Here is a 15,788-nt window from a genome sequence, read left to right as displayed (position 1 = left end):
TGTATGTATCCACAGATGGGTGATGTGCCTGAACACTGAGGTAAATGTTCACATGGGGCTAGTGAAGTAAAGCACAAGACTTTGCTGTCATACCATAAATCCATGCACCTGAATGCAGATGTATGAACAGCCCCACAGAAGCACATGCACGTATCCATATGGAAATAGATCTATTACCCAGAGAGAGCATATGGCTGTGTGGAGGTCATCCTGTAAGAGGCATACAAAAGCCGTCCTAGACTGCTGATTTAAAAGGATCTCAGGAACTAGGAAGAAAGTAAAGTTGGCACAATCTCAGGATGATAACTGCCTTGATGACAATAGGTTCACAGACAGCCAAAGGCAAAATAATACGGCCCTGAAATTTCACATTAGTTCCCAGCTTGGAGTCCAGGAAAAGGAATAATTGCAGTAATGTGATGTGCTCTCATTCCTCAGTACGACCAAGTTGTGGGGGGCAGGGGGGAGGGAGCTTTGATCCGCACAGGAACGCCCCTAGTAGGAAAGTAGTTTTATGTAAGTTGTATGAATGACTTCTATGAATGTTCTTTTATCTTTTAATTTTTTGACGTTTTATTTTAATTTTTGAGAGACAGAGAGAGACAGAGTGTGAGCAGAGGAGGGGCAGAGAGAAAGGGAGACACAGAATCCGAAGCAGGCTCCAGGCTCCTAGCTGTCGGCACAGAGCCTGAAGCAGGGTTCAAACCCATGAACACGAGATCATGACCTGAGCCGAAGTCAGACTCTAAACCGACTGAGCCACCCAGGCGCCACTGAATGTCCTTTAAGTCAAGGTAGTGTCCACTTTACTGATTCCAAGTTCTTCTGTGTTAGCCTTCGGATAATTAATTTGGCTCCCAGAACACATAAATACTGCTCAACTCAACAGAATTTCAGTAACACCAAAGATAGTTCCCCTTGGAATTTTTTTTGGGTGCTTCCTAGGGAAATATGAAATCAGGTATATCTCCTACTGCAAAAATAATAAGTGTATCCTGGTGTGTGAATTAGTCTCCTGAGAGTCTGGTTAATATAAATTCATTCAGTAGAATTTGAGCTAAGAAAATGGAGCTTCTTATCTTTAACATCAGCCAAAATAGCACTTCCTCAGGGAATTCACCCTACCTCCTCAGAAGTCATCTCATAGCTCTTATTCATTCAACAAATACTTATTTTGCATCTAATACGTGCCAGGCTGCCTTCTAGGTAGGGAACAAAGCACACAAAACTCTTGTGGAGTTTATATTCTCATGGAGATAGCACCTTGAACTCTTCTTTTCGTGGAGCTTCACATAGGGTGTGGTTACTTGTTTGTGATTGTTAGATTGCCAGTTGTTTCCTCTTGTGTGAGGTCTGTGAGGACTGGGCCAGTTTTGCTAAGCCCTATACATCTGGCACTAATACAGTTGTAGAAAGCACTCAGTAAATATTTAAGGAATGAGTAAATTAGTAAATTCTCAAAGCTTCATAACTGGACTCTGGGCCTCCAGGAAATGATCCTAAACTCTTAGAACCTTTAACAAGTTTGCAAGCTTGGAAATTATTCGTGAGCATTGTTCTCCTGGTACACGATCTCTGGCCCATCCAGTCTTTGGCATAGCCACAGAGAGGTAGAGCAGTCTGATCAGGAAAAGAGGGGCCCTGAGCTTAGCTTTCCTGAGCTGCCCTCAGCTTTCACATGGTGCGTAAGTTGAATTGAGAGTTGGCGGTCTTACCATGGGGCCCTTTTTGAGCACTAGAGGAGTGGCCGCCACAGCAGGGCTTGGGGTAGACCAGCTGGCCATATGGACTGATGGGAAGCCTAGGACTTTGCAGCAAGAACTGAGACGATGCTGAGTTGAGAAGGAAAGAGGCCTCTGTTCCATCCCTGCCATGTTCCTGCATTGCCTGCCCTAGAATTGCTGAACCAGCAGTTGCCAGTTTTAGTATTTGGGGCCAGTAGCACCAGGAGAAAGAGGAAGATTGTCTAGAGACCAGCAGATTGCAGTCAGCAAGTATCCAGACACACACACCAAGCCAGGGTCACACCCTCCACCCAGGACCATGGGGACAGTCAAACACATGTGCTAATCAAGCACGTCAGAAAATACCAAACAAATCTTTGAGCTGTCTGGTCATCCTGCTGTGGTGCAGGTGGAAATGTTTGTCAGAAAGGGAATGAATGACAACAAAGAAAGAACTCTGGACCACAGCTATGTTGGGACAATCCAGGAGGACAGTCCCAGATTTTGCTACTTAGGTTTTACCAAGCTAGAAACCCCTACATTTCTCCTCTTGGAAGACAAAGGCAGATCCCACCCATTTCCTTGTCTTACCATATCCTATATTTCTCTTCTGCTGCAGAACTGACTAGACTCTGTCCCAGGACAAGCCAGGGACACAAAATTCTCTTCCCTCATATACCCCAGAGCCATTATAGCAAAGAAGTAAGGGGAGGGAAAGGCTATCTGAAAGAGTGAGGTTTTAAAAGTTTTATAATTAACTTTACAGAGATATTATTTACACACAATAAAGCCACAGATATTAAGTACATAGTTTGAATTTTGACAAAGGTACTCACAAAACCAAAACATGCCCCAGTGAAGATACAGAATACTTCTATCACCACAGACATTAACTTAGTCCTGAGGAGTGAGCATTTTTATCTAAAAATATTGTATCCTAAAAACACATAAATGATCAGATCAAAACAAACTTAATTTTTTTTTTTTTCTGGCACATCCACAGTGTCAGAGCTAAGGAAGAAAATCAAACTAATTATAGACAAAACAAAGTAGCTACATTTTATCTGTGTATCTCAATTTTAGTGGGAGCTAGCTTTGTGTCCTTGCTATGCTTGAGAAATTGAAGAATTTGATGTTGGAAATTAAGGGAATTACAGATGGACTAGAACTGGGGAGAAGAGACTATTTAGATGAAGAGGTAGGCATAAAAAGGCTGGTATACCCATATCCATTGCAGCATTATTTAATAGCTAAAAAGTCTGGGGCGCCTGGGTGGCTCAGTTGGTTGAACATCCGACTTCAGCTCAGGTCTGTGGGTTCGAGCCCCGCGTTGGGCTTTGCACTAATAGCTTGGAACCTGAGCCTGCTTTGGATCCTGTGTCTCCCTCTCTCTCTGCCCTTCCCCCGCTCACACTCTGTCTCTCTCTCTCTCAAAATAAATAAACATAATAATAACAACAACAACAAAAGCATAAAAAGTGGATGAAACCCTAGCATCCATCAATGGGTAAATCGATTATATATATATATATATATATATATATATATATACACACACACACACACACACACACATATATATATATATATACAGACACACACACATAAAATGGAATACATATATTCCATACATATGTATATACATATATATTTCATATAATACACATATATACAAAATAGAATATTGCAATAGAAATATTGGAATACTGGAATAATTCAGTATTTTTCAGCCTTAAAAAGGAAGGAAATTCTGACACATGCTACAACATGGGTGAATGCAGAGAATATTGCTCTAAAGGAAACAAGCCCGTCACAAAAAGAAATACTGTATGACTCCGCTTGTGTAAGGTACCTAGAGTGGTCAGATTCGTAGAGACAGAAAATAGAATGCTGCCTGCCTGGGGGAAGTGGGAACAGGGCATTATGTGATGGGCATAGAGTTTTTGCAAGATGGAAAGGGTTCTGGAGATGGATGGAGGTGATGGTCGCACAACACTGTGAGCGTATTTCATGCCATGAAACTGTACACTTAAAAATGGTTAAGACGATAAGTTTTATGTTATGTCTACCACAATTAAAAAAAAAAATAAAAGGTGGTTGATGAGAGAGAAGTAACATCTGACTCCAAAGCCAGTGCTTTACCACGACATATACACCCTTCACTAGGCCAAAGGGTACCAATTCATTTCATCTCCTTTCAATCAGGAGCATAATTGTGGGCCTCAAGGCCTCCCTCCCATGATCCCCCGCCCCCAAAGAGGTGTGTCTGTGGCATGCACGCACACGACCATGCACTCACGTGGAGCACATATCTCTAGCATTCTCCTTAGTGCAACTCAAGGGGGTAACTAGCCTTGTGGACTTGTGGCAATGAGCGAATCAGTAAGCATGGACTCAGCACTCTTTGTGATGGCACTGAATTAAGCTCAGTGGAAAATGTCCATAAATTAGCATTCTTCATAGATTTGCTAAATGACTTCCATGTTTAGGTGCTGGGTTAGGAGGTGTGTGTGTGTGTGTGTGTGTGTGTGTGTGTGCGTGTGTGTGTATGTTGGGGGACTGAAGAGGAAGACCTACCTGATGCCCTTAAGGAGGTTATGCTACTCCTGATGCCCTAAGAAGTTATGCTACCCCTACTACTAGAGGTTAGGGGAGGTTAGTTTGTATGCAAATAACTAAAGAACAAAGTTCAAAGTTGTAAGTGGCGCGCTAGAGGCACAGATAGAGTGTTAGGAGGAGGGCAACTGGAGAAGGAAATATATCTACACTGATCTTAGCCTCATGGTTGGCAGTTTTGCAGAAATAATTTCGTGTGGTTCTCCAAGCAACTTTGAGATGGATATCATTGAAGTTTAGAGACAACAAGAGACAGCCCTCCCCAGATCACATAGGCAGGAAGTGACAGGGCCAGGACGTAAATCCAGTCTTTCTGACTCAAAAGTCAATGTTTTATTTGCTGTACCAGTAGATGAAGGAACCTGACCCAGAGGCATTCCGAGATATTTCAAGGGTATATGGGTGAAGAGGGTTTTAAGGGTATGATCAATTTTGTTTTCCAAAAATAGCTTAAATGGTATTTCCCACCCACACGCTGTTCTGGAATCCTGCATACCCAAACAGGAAGAAGAAGGAGTCTGTGTCTTCCCCCTTGAAGCTGGGGTAGGCCTTTGTGAACATCTCAACTAATAGAGTTGGCAGAAGTGAAGCTGCACGACTTCTGAGGCTAGGTCCACCTGCTCTCTCGCTCAGGATGCTTGCTTTTGGAATCCAGCCACCATGCTGTGAGAAATCCCAGACCTCAAGGAGAGACCCACATACAAAGAAACTGTGCTGGGGACTCTAAGACCACCCCCGGGTTTGATGATTCAACTATGAGGTCTCACAGGACTCATCATATGGTTGTACTCATGGCTCAGATTTATTATAGTAAAAGGATACATTGTAAAACCAGCAAAAGGAAAAGGTACATAAGGTAAAGTCAGGAGGAAACATGGTGCAAACCTTCAAAGTGGAGAGTCACACGGGACATGCTTAATTCTTTCAGCAATGAGCAGTGATGATCATGTGAAATGTCTCCAGTGCCCAGGGTTTTTATTGGGGGTTCATCATGTAGGTATCTTCTGCCTAGCAGGTACCAAGATTTTAGACCCCCAGAAGGAAAGCAGGGGTTCAGTTTAAACCACGTTGTTTGTACAGGTTAAGTACCAGAAGATAGCCTTGCCAGTTAGGGTGATGAGACCCCTCCCCAAATCCAAATTTTCAAATACCAGTCAGAGCCAGCCGTATAAGTAGACACGCCTAAGGAGAGCAGTCAGGCCTGCTGTGTCGCCTCTTTTCTGCACAGGTCCTAAAAGCCTCTGACCACCACCCTGACAGAGGTCCCAGTTGACAACCATCAACACTTGACAGCCATGTAAGGAAGTCATTTTGGAAACACATTCCCCACCCCTTGGTCAAGCCATTCCTGCTGAAGCCACAGGGAACAGAGATGAGCTTTCTCTTCTGAGCCCTACCCAAGTTACATGTTTGTGAGCAAAGTACATGATTGTTGTTTTAAGGTACTGAGTTTTAGGTGGTCTGTTATGCAGCAATAGATGTGGGACTCGTCTTCCAGATTCTAATCTTCCACACGTATCTCTTCTAGAATTGATCATCCTGAGATGGTCAGAAAGGCCATTCTTTCACTTTACAAATAAAGTTGTATGTGCACCCTCCATTCTTACCAGGCTGCTTTGTCCTAGATCAGTTGGAAGACTTTACTTGATAAGAGTGCGATAGTAAATATTTCAGAATTTGTGGGCCATACTATCCCTTTGTATATTCTTGTGTGTGTGTGTGTGTGTGTGTGTGTGTGCACGCGTTTTACAATCCTTTAAAAAATGTAAAATCCATTATTAACTTGAGGGCTGTTCAAAAGCAGGCTAGACAGGATTTGGCTGCCCTTAGTTTGCCAGCCTCTGTCCTAGTAATTAAAAAAGCAACCCCTCCCTCCAAAAAAACCCCCAAACAAACAAACAAACAAACATCCCAACCCAGCAAACAAGTGAAACAAAACCTCCAGTGCAGCAAAGAAAGGTGCAATTAGAAATAATGGTGTCAGTACTGAAAATATTTGGCGAACAAAGCATTTTGCAAACCACATGTGTTTCTAATTCATTGCTTTCAACTGTATTGAAGAAGAACCTAATGAGATTTTTAGCTGGTAGATCATTAAGAATAATTTTAGATGTTATTCACTATATCATTGTTGGTCTATAACCTGGAAGGCATTCAGAGAATTAAGTAAAATTGAAGTTACAAAATTCATTCCATTTTTCGCCTACTTCTTCATGTCAACAATATTCTTTGGTGCATATATCTTTAAAAAGTAGAAATAGGAATAGAATTCATATAGAAGCTTGTATCATTCTGCAATAACGAATGTTAATGAAAAAATACAAGAACTAATTGAAAAAAAAAAACAGCCCATCTAATTAAGAGATACATGTCCAATACATTTCATCTTTAAGAAATATACATACCTTCAGTTGTATACTAATAATTGTGATACTAAGTAATCCAAAGTAAACATTTCAAACACTCAGCCTACTAGTTATAGGAAAATGAAATAAATTTCAATTCCAACTTCTATACATATATTTATGGCAGGGATATACGAAAAAATAATCTGTAAAATAATCTTAAGAATAAATATTAGCATAGCATATTTTTTAAGAATAAATATTAGCATTAGCATAAAATTCAATGGAGGAGTTAGAAAAATGGATGATGGTGGCTCTCAATTGCTGTGGTATTTAGATTTCGCTGGATGCATTTAAAAGAGCAAGAGGACAGTTTTATTTTCAAATGTCAATAGTCACAATACACCAGGACAGCAGTTCTCACAGTGTGGTTTCTGAGCCAGCAGCATTGGGATCACCTGTGAACTTTACAGATTCTCAGGTGGCCCCAGACCCACCAAATCAGAGACTCTGAGAACGGGCCCAGCAAGCTGTGTTTTAACTTGCCCTCCCGGTGATTCTGATGCATGCACAAATTTGAGAACCACTGCATCAGAAATGACTGTCTTTGCAGTTACTTAAGCTTATAATGAATATCTTTTTATGTCAATTTAAAATGTGTGAGGGGACACATGGTCTTACAAAAACTTATTGAGGTCTTCAGGCAAAAATGTTTGTGGACCCTCACACCGGACCACGCACCTCTTTCTATCTTTAAGCTAAAGAAGAGTTTTCTTCTGAGGAGGGAATCAGGACAAGCACTGGGGATGGTTTCACGTGCAAACGGGGGAGGGTTGGGACGTGAGCAGGGCGAAGAGCATGGTGGGCAGAAAGGACAGTATGGAAAAGGCTCAGAGGTGGGGTTGCACAGGTGTGGGCTGGGCTGGAGCCCGGAGTGTGGGCAGAGAGTAGTTTGAGGTAAATCTGGAAGGACAAGATTTCAGTGATGCCAGGACTTTATTTTGAGCAGAAGATGTCGTCAGAGATACAATTTGTTGGAACAAGTCTGGCATAGATCAGGGGGGGGAGAGACTGGAGGCGGTGAGGCTGGATGTAGGGCGACACCCTGGAGGCCTCACCCCAGGGGGTTGCCATCCTCTCTTATCTGGACCGGTCCCTGCCCACCATCCCTGAAAAGTGCTGGTGATGCCCATCCAGGGTATAGTAGGAGATATATTTGGTCTTTGTCCCTGGTTCCTGACACAGAGCTCCTTAAACCTTTGGAATTCCCTGAGTGATAGGAGGGTCTTTTGGTAGTCATAAGGGGTCCCTTTAGAGCACACTTGAGTTTATGCTAATGCAGTGACTTATATAGCTTCAGGATGCATCTGGTCGCCAGAAAGACCCAACTGATCAGAAGGTTGGAATTTTCAGCCCCACAAGCCAACCTCAGGGGGCTGCCGATTAAGTTCTACAAAAACCCTTGAGCAAGAAGATTTGATGAGCTTCTGGGTTGGTGCATGCTTTCAAGTGCTGGGAAGGTGGTACACCCCAGCTCCATGGGGGTAGAAACTGTGTGAAAACCCTGCTGGACTTTGCCCTATGTTCCTCCTCATCTGTATCCCTTACAATATCCTTTATGATGGACTGGCAGAGGTAAGTAAGTGTATCTCTGAGTTCTAGGAAGTGCTGCAGGAAATTAATCAAACCTGAGGAGGGGGTCATGGGAACCTTTGACTTATAGCCAGCTGCTCAGAGCACAACCATTTGGACTTGTAATTGGTGTCTGAAATGGGGACTGTGGGACTTTAGCCCTTAACCTGTGTGATCTGAGGCTATTTGCAGGTAGTATCATAACTGAGTTAAATTTGTAGGACACCCACTCAGTGTCCACTGAGAAATAGAGAATTGCTTAGTGGTGTTGGAAAACATTCCAGACCACCCAACCCAGGGCAAACCCTAGGAACAGAGAGAGTCATGTTGCTGCTCTGAGGAGGCTATGGTCCATCTGTCGCTTTGGGCTCTAGCTTGGTCCTACGTTTGAAATCCTTGCCTTTTCTTAAGCAGAGATCATGCCCACCTCCTGAGATCAATGAGATGTCTGCAAAATGCCAGGAGTTGTTCAGGCAGAAGGAATTCACAAACTCCTGGAGCACATTATCATTATCTTTGTTTTCATTTAACCAAGGACTCACCAGGGAGAAAAGGCATTACATCATCAAGGCAATCTCTCATTGGCTGCCCATTCCCCGAGGGGAGGGTTTTCTTTCCAGTGGCTTGGTTCTCGTAAGTATTACTTGCAGCATAGAGGCCTGTCCTGTCACTTCCGTTTCCAGATTCAATGCCTCTGATATCATTAGATTACGGCGGCAAGAGAGCGAGATGACACAATGATGGTAGATTTTAGTTGATAGAACCATGCACCTTGGCGTAAGTGGCTCTGAGCCTCATGCTGTCCCCTTTAAGGTTGCTTCAGATTTTGCATCACTGCATTAATTCATCATGCAATATGCATGAGTGATAGGGATAATGAAATGGTGACACCCGCTCTTCTGTTTAGTGCCCTATAAAATGGGATGCAAATGAATTGGTTCTGTCGGTGCATTTCATCGAAAAGCTTCGATTTACAGTTCCTGCAAGGATGGCTGTCCCGGTGCTTATGACCTTCTGAGGCCATCTCGGTTTTCATTATCTGTCTCATTTCTTGAAGGTTAATAATTTAACTGATTTTTAAAAATAAGCCTTATACAATTATGTTGAAAAAAAGGAGGAAATTGTCACAATTTCTTTTCTCCAGACTTGAATTTGATGTTTCTTTTGGATGAGAAGAAAAGTTAAAATGAATACCTCACTTTTTGGGGCATTTTTTAAAATGTTATAAAGCAACATAATTCTAAAGTGAAATTTCACTTCACCCATCAAACAGTTCCAATCGTTTGATGAAAAAAAAATGTAAAGAATAAGATTTCAAAGGGATGGTATTTAAAAACAGCCACTGAGGGGGAACACAGGCACTGGGCATGTACTATAATAAAACGTTACAAGAAAAAAAGTTTATTTATTTATTTATTTATTTAGAGAGCGAGCATGAGTGAGTGTGCGTGAGCAGGGGAGGGGTAGAGAAAGAGGGAGAGAGAGCATCCCAAGCAGGCTGCATGCTGTCAGCACAGAGCCCCACTTGGGGCTTGAACTCATGAACTGTGAGATCATGACCTGAGCTGAAATCAAGAGACAGGTGCTCAACTGACTGAGCTACCCAGGCATCCCTGTAATAAAACTTTTAATGACCATTTTTATTTTTCACATCTGAGTTCATCTTTAGTGAAGTTACTTGGCGATGAACAAAACCAGAGCGATGACCTGGTAGACAAAACTCCTTGGTTTCTGAAATAAAGGTAGCATCCTCTGGTGATTTAGAATCTTTCTCAGGAACTCGCTGCTTCCTGTAAGTGGCTTCACCCACACCTCCCCCCATCCCCTGCTTCCTACACATGCCTCTCCCAGAGTTGCATTTCCAGCAATTCATGGGTCCAGGCCTGGGACACCGGGAGGCTTCTCAGCATCACAGCACCCGGAAGGACCTGACCCAGCCTGTGTTTTCTTCCCTGCAAGTACACAAGTCTTTCTGGGACACAGACCAAATTTACTGCAATGATGTCCAAAGGAACCCATTAATAAAATTGTGTTTTGTGAAGGGCTTTTATGTTTTCAGAGAAGGTTTGGGGTGATATTTTTACATCTGAAGTTCAGCACTAACATGGCATTGTAGCTCAAAGCTCAGGCTTTGGAATTACACTGGCTTGGGCTCCCGGATTCAGCACTTACTGGCTGTGTGGTCTTGTTAATAAAAACTTCCTGAGCCTCAATTTGCTTTTCTGTAAAATGGGGATACTAAATCTATGTCAAAAGCTTTGTGTATGGATTAAGTAAGAAAATAAGGGGAGCACGTGGTGGCTCAGCCAGTTGAGCGTCTGACTCTTGATTTCAGCTCAGGTCATGATCGTAGGGTCATGGGATTAAGCCCCATGTAAGGCTCCGTGCTAGGCACGTTGCCTGCTTAAGATTCTCTTTCTCTCTCCTGCCTCTGTCCCTCTCCCCTGCTTGTGCTCTCTCTCTCTCTCTCTCTAAAAAGAAAAAAAAAAAAAAAAACATGGGTGCCTGGGTGGCTCAGTTGGTTAAGGGTCCAACTTCGACTCAGGTCATGATCTCGTGGTTTGTGGGTTCGAGCCCTGTGTTAGGCTCTGTGCTGACAGATCAAAGTCTGGAGCCTGCTTCGGATTCTGTGTCTTCCTCTCTCTCTGCCTTTCCCCTACTCGCATTCTGTCTGTCTGTCTCTCTCTCTCTTAAAAATAAACATAAAAAAATTTAAATATATATATATATATGTAAGAAATGAGTATATGTATTCTTATATATAAATATATATTTTTATATAAGTAAGAATATATATATATATATATATATATATATATATATATATAGTGTGTAACACAGTGGCTAACACATAATAAAAATCAAAGACATTAAAAATCTTCTTATGAGCACTGCTATTATAAATTTGATTCATTGTTGAAAGTTCCAGATTACTGAATCCTTTTCTATGAGATAACCCAAGAGTGAATCTGAGAGAACTGGGGAAGAGGAAAAAAATATTTTAGTCTCCACTTCAGGAGTCCCTCTTTACTTGGGTTGTGGGAGGGTAGGTCAAGGCTGAAATAGTTACACTGGTTTCCAGCTCCACCATGGGCAAGCTGAGGGTTTCTGTCAGGTATGAGCGTCTGGAGGCTTGCATGGGAGGGGTGGAACCCTCTTCCAAAGGGTTCTAACCACTGCTCTTATTTTCCCTGTGGTTTGTGTCTTTTGTTGGAACTGGAAACAGTCTACTGGCCTATCATTTTAGAAGACAGATCATTTCCAATTAAAAAAAAAATCTCTCTAGGGAAGTGTCTCAGTTGGAGATAGAGTGGAAATTCAGATGGTTCTGGAAAGTAAAATTAGGTGACAGCCTCTTCTTCAATTGATTTATTCATGACTATAATCTCCCTCCCTTACCTGCAGGGAATACTTTCCAAGGCCACCAGTGGATGACTGAAACCACACTGGTACTGAGCCCAATATACGCTATGATTTTCCCTATGCATATGAAAGGGTTCAGGACAAGCACCCCTGCTCCCTGAATGTGCCACTTTGGCATGTGGATTATTTCAAAGACAAAGATTATTTCTCAGACAAAAGAATAAGTGAGTGCAAAGTCCCTGAGGTAGAAGCATGACTGGTATGGACAAAGAAGAGTGAAGGGTCCATGGTGGCCGGATCAGAGGCAGTAAAGGGGAAGTAGCTTAAGATGAGGTTAGAGACACAAGAGGCCAGCCAATGTCATGAAGGCCATGGCAACCCATTTTTAGTAACACTTTGGCTTTTATTCTGAGACGGTAGCTAGAGGAAAGACGTTCTGATTTCTGTGTTGAAAGGATAACCGAGGGGGGTCAAAGACAGAGCCAGGGAGACTGGTGAGATTGCAGTCTTCCAGATAAGACATGCTGAGACCTCAAGCCAAGTAGATAACAATGGAGGGAGTAAGAAGTTGTCAGATTCTGGGTGCACTTTGAAAATAGGATGTTTTCTGTGTCAGTCTACCAATAACCAATGTTGTGGTTGGAGCAGCCCTTGCGGTTCCTATTATTATTGCAAGACATCCTTCAGCAATAACCATCAGGAAACTGAAAAAATTAAGGTTAATTTATTACTTATAGGACCTGATAATTGCACAGCACACCTGAGGCCACACAGCAAGGTCACTGGTAGAGAAAAGGCATAGGCCTGGGGTTCTGGTTTTACTGGGGTTGAGGCTGGGGACCTAGGGTTTTATCACATTCATTCTTCATGGGTAAATTTAAAAGTTAAGAGCAGGAATTTAAAATGTGGGAAGAGAAAAAACAAGTGGTCCAAATGGTCAGATATTGAAATCAACCAAGACCTCCAAAACAAAGGATCCTCAAGGTGGGACGGTGGCCAGGCTCTTTATCTGGTCCTGTGGCTGGGAATGTGTTTTTTGTGGTTTTTGAGATACCTATCTTTGAAGCGATGTCTTTTTGAAGTGGATGCCTCAGTAATCAAAGCTTTAAGTCCGGCACTCGTGTGAAGAAGGAGGAGGAGGACGAGGAGGAGGAAGAGGAGAAGAAGGAGAGGAGGAGGAGGGGAAGAAGAAGGAGAGGAGGAGAAAAAAGAAGAGGAAGAAGAAGAAGAAGAAGAAGAAGAAGAAGAAGAAGAAGAAGGCGGCAAGGGGGAGGAGGGGGAGGAAAAGGAGAAAAAGAAAAAAAAGTCCACTGTCAGGGATTAAGAGATCTGCTCTGAGACTGGCCATGAGAGAGAAAGGTTAAAGATGACTGTATTAGTTTCCTGTAGCTGCTGTAACACAGCATCACAAACTTGGAGGCTTAAAATGACAGAAATTTCTTCTCTCACAGTTCTGGAAGCCAGAAGGTCTGAAACAAAGGAGCTGGCAGGGCTTCCTTATCTCCAGGAGCTCCAGGGGATATTCTGTTCCTCACCTCTTCAGCTTCTGGGGGAGGGCGGGTTCCAGGCACCCCTTGGCTTGTGACTGCAAGACTTGTGTCTCTTCTTCCTTCCTCACACGGTCTTCACCTCTGTGTCTATGTCATCTCTTCTTTCATCTCAGGACACTTGTCATTGGATTTAGGGCCCACCCAGATATTCAATGTGATCTCATCTCCAGATCCTCAACTTAAGTACATCTGCAAAGACCTTCTTCCCAAACGAGGTCACATTCACAGGTACTGGGGGTTAGGACGTGGACACATCTTTTTGGGAGCCACCATTCAACTCACTGCAACGACTCTTAAGTTATTTCAGCCTGAGCAACTGCAAGGATGAACTCGCCATCAACTGAGATGGGGAAGAATGTGGGCTGAACAGATTCGGGAGAGGAGTCCAGGACCTCAGGGTCAGACGCGTCAGATGGCTGTTTCACATTCAGTGGAGATGTTGAGCAGGCTGGGTGAATGAGCCCAGAGCTCAGGGCAATGTACGGGCTGAGTTATAAATACAGAAGCACCAGGATGTGGATAGCATTGAAAGCCATGAGACCCATGACATCAACCAGGGGAGGAATGCAGATAGAGAGTGAAGCATGGGAGTATCCAGAGGACCAGCTGAGGGACTGAGAGGAGCAGCCAAGGAGAGGGAGGAGAAGCAGGAAAGGGTGAGGTCCTAGGAGCCAAATGAAGAAATAATCAGATCCTTACACTGACTGTGGCATCACAGTTGCAAATTCTCAGACCTGGCTTTTCAGGTACAAGTTGAAATTTCCTCTGTGAATTTCCTGTAATAAGATTTTGCAATTTCCCGTAACTCCTCATTCACGATGTGGGAAAGCCAAGAGGCATCTGCGTGAAATCATCTCAAATGCCCTAAAGTTATCTTATAATGAAGTGTTTTTTCAAAGCGTTTTTGTCATTATGTTCATCAGCAAAGCCTTTTTGTTGGGTCGGTGTTTAGAGCACTTGACTCTGAAAGAAACGCACATGACTCATCCCCATGCAGGGTCAGGAGAGATGCCAAGACTGAGTCTGGAGCTATTAAATTTTCCCAATTTTAGGTTCCTGAGATAAAGGCCTTGTTGTCCATAATAGCACAGGTGGCTGTGTGAGGAAAATCTCTCAGAGAAACTTTTTTAAAAGATTCTACTGCTACCGAATAATGCAGCCACTTCAGGAACCAAGGCAACAATTAAACAAGTTTAAAACTCCCTACATTCCACAGGCTCAACTGAAAGCCTGTCCCACATTGCCAAACATCCGGTCAAATCGATCAGTGCAGTGACACATCCCAAACAAGTGGTTTGCCATCCAGTGGGGGAAAGCAGTGTGGGGTGATTGACTGGATTTCCCACCAAGCGGGCGTCTGGAAGATACAGATGAAATCTTGAGCAGTTTTTGCTTTTTTAATGAATGATAATGAGTGGTTAAATTAGAGAATTGAGTACTAAATCCTAAAGAATACATCTTGTGGAAATGGATCTGTGTATCCGTAGCCAAAATATCTCGGGTTTCACTAGCCTGTGACCACAAACGGGATTTCATAGATATTAATACCTAAATCTCCATGACTCACAGCCTTCATTAGTTTGACATTAAGATTCCCCTCACTTGGGAGCCTCTGGGTGGCTCAGTCGGTTAAGCGTCTGATGTCGGCTCAGGTCATGATCTCATGGTTCATGAGTTCAAGCCCCGGGTCAGGCTCCGTGCTGACAGCCCAGAGCCTGGAGCCTGCTTCGGATTCTGTGTCTCCCTCTCTCTCTCTGCCCCTCCCTCCCCTGTGCTCTGTCTCTTTCTTTCTCTCAAAAATAAATAAAACATTAAATTAAAAAAATGATTCCCCTCACTTGAGTGTATTTGGGGATCTCCAGTGTGTATATTTATAGCGTCCTTAAAGTTGGAAGCTTGCTGAGAGGAGACCTCAGCCCTGACTCCAGAGAAACTCCTCCAAGCTGGTGGCCACTCTGTCCCAGCTGGGGGCCTGAAGCTCCAAGTGGGAGAAAAGCCTCATGGCTCTGGCGAAGCAAGAACATTCCCTGCTTATGCTCAGAGGGTTGACAACACAAGGGTCCTTGAGCCTCAGAGTGCCACAAGCCTTAGTCACAGCCCCTTTCAATTCAGGCACAAAGCCCTCTTCTCCCCTGGGCATGAAGTCAGTGCTGCCTGGGTGGGAGGCAGTTCCGAAAACAGCCCTTTTCGTTGAGTCTGCCTCACTGGCGACACGCTCCCATTCTCCCCAGGGGTGGGGACAGCAGCACAGTGGTCTCCCTTATCTGTGGTCTCAGTTACCTGGGGGGGGGGGGGGGGGGGCAGTCCAGAAGCACGTGATCCTCCTTCTGAAGTGTCATCAGAAGGTCAATAGTAGCCGAACGCTACATCACAATGTCTGTGTCATTCACCTTATTTCATCTCAGCACGAGGCATTTTATTGTCTCACATCATCACAAGAAGGGTGAGTAAGCACAATAAGATTTTTAAAAATTTATTTATTTATTTTTGAGAGAGAGAGAGAGAGAAGAAGAGTGAGTGGGGGAGGAGCGGAGAGAGAGGGAGAGAGAGAGAATCCC

The sequence above is a fragment of the Leopardus geoffroyi genome, chromosome B1 (genome assembly GCF_018350155.1).
Source record: "Leopardus geoffroyi isolate Oge1 chromosome B1, O.geoffroyi_Oge1_pat1.0, whole genome shotgun sequence".
NCBI classification, from domain to species: domain Eukaryota; kingdom Metazoa; phylum Chordata; class Mammalia; order Carnivora; family Felidae; genus Leopardus; species Leopardus geoffroyi.
This window is presented reverse-complemented; position numbering follows the sequence as displayed.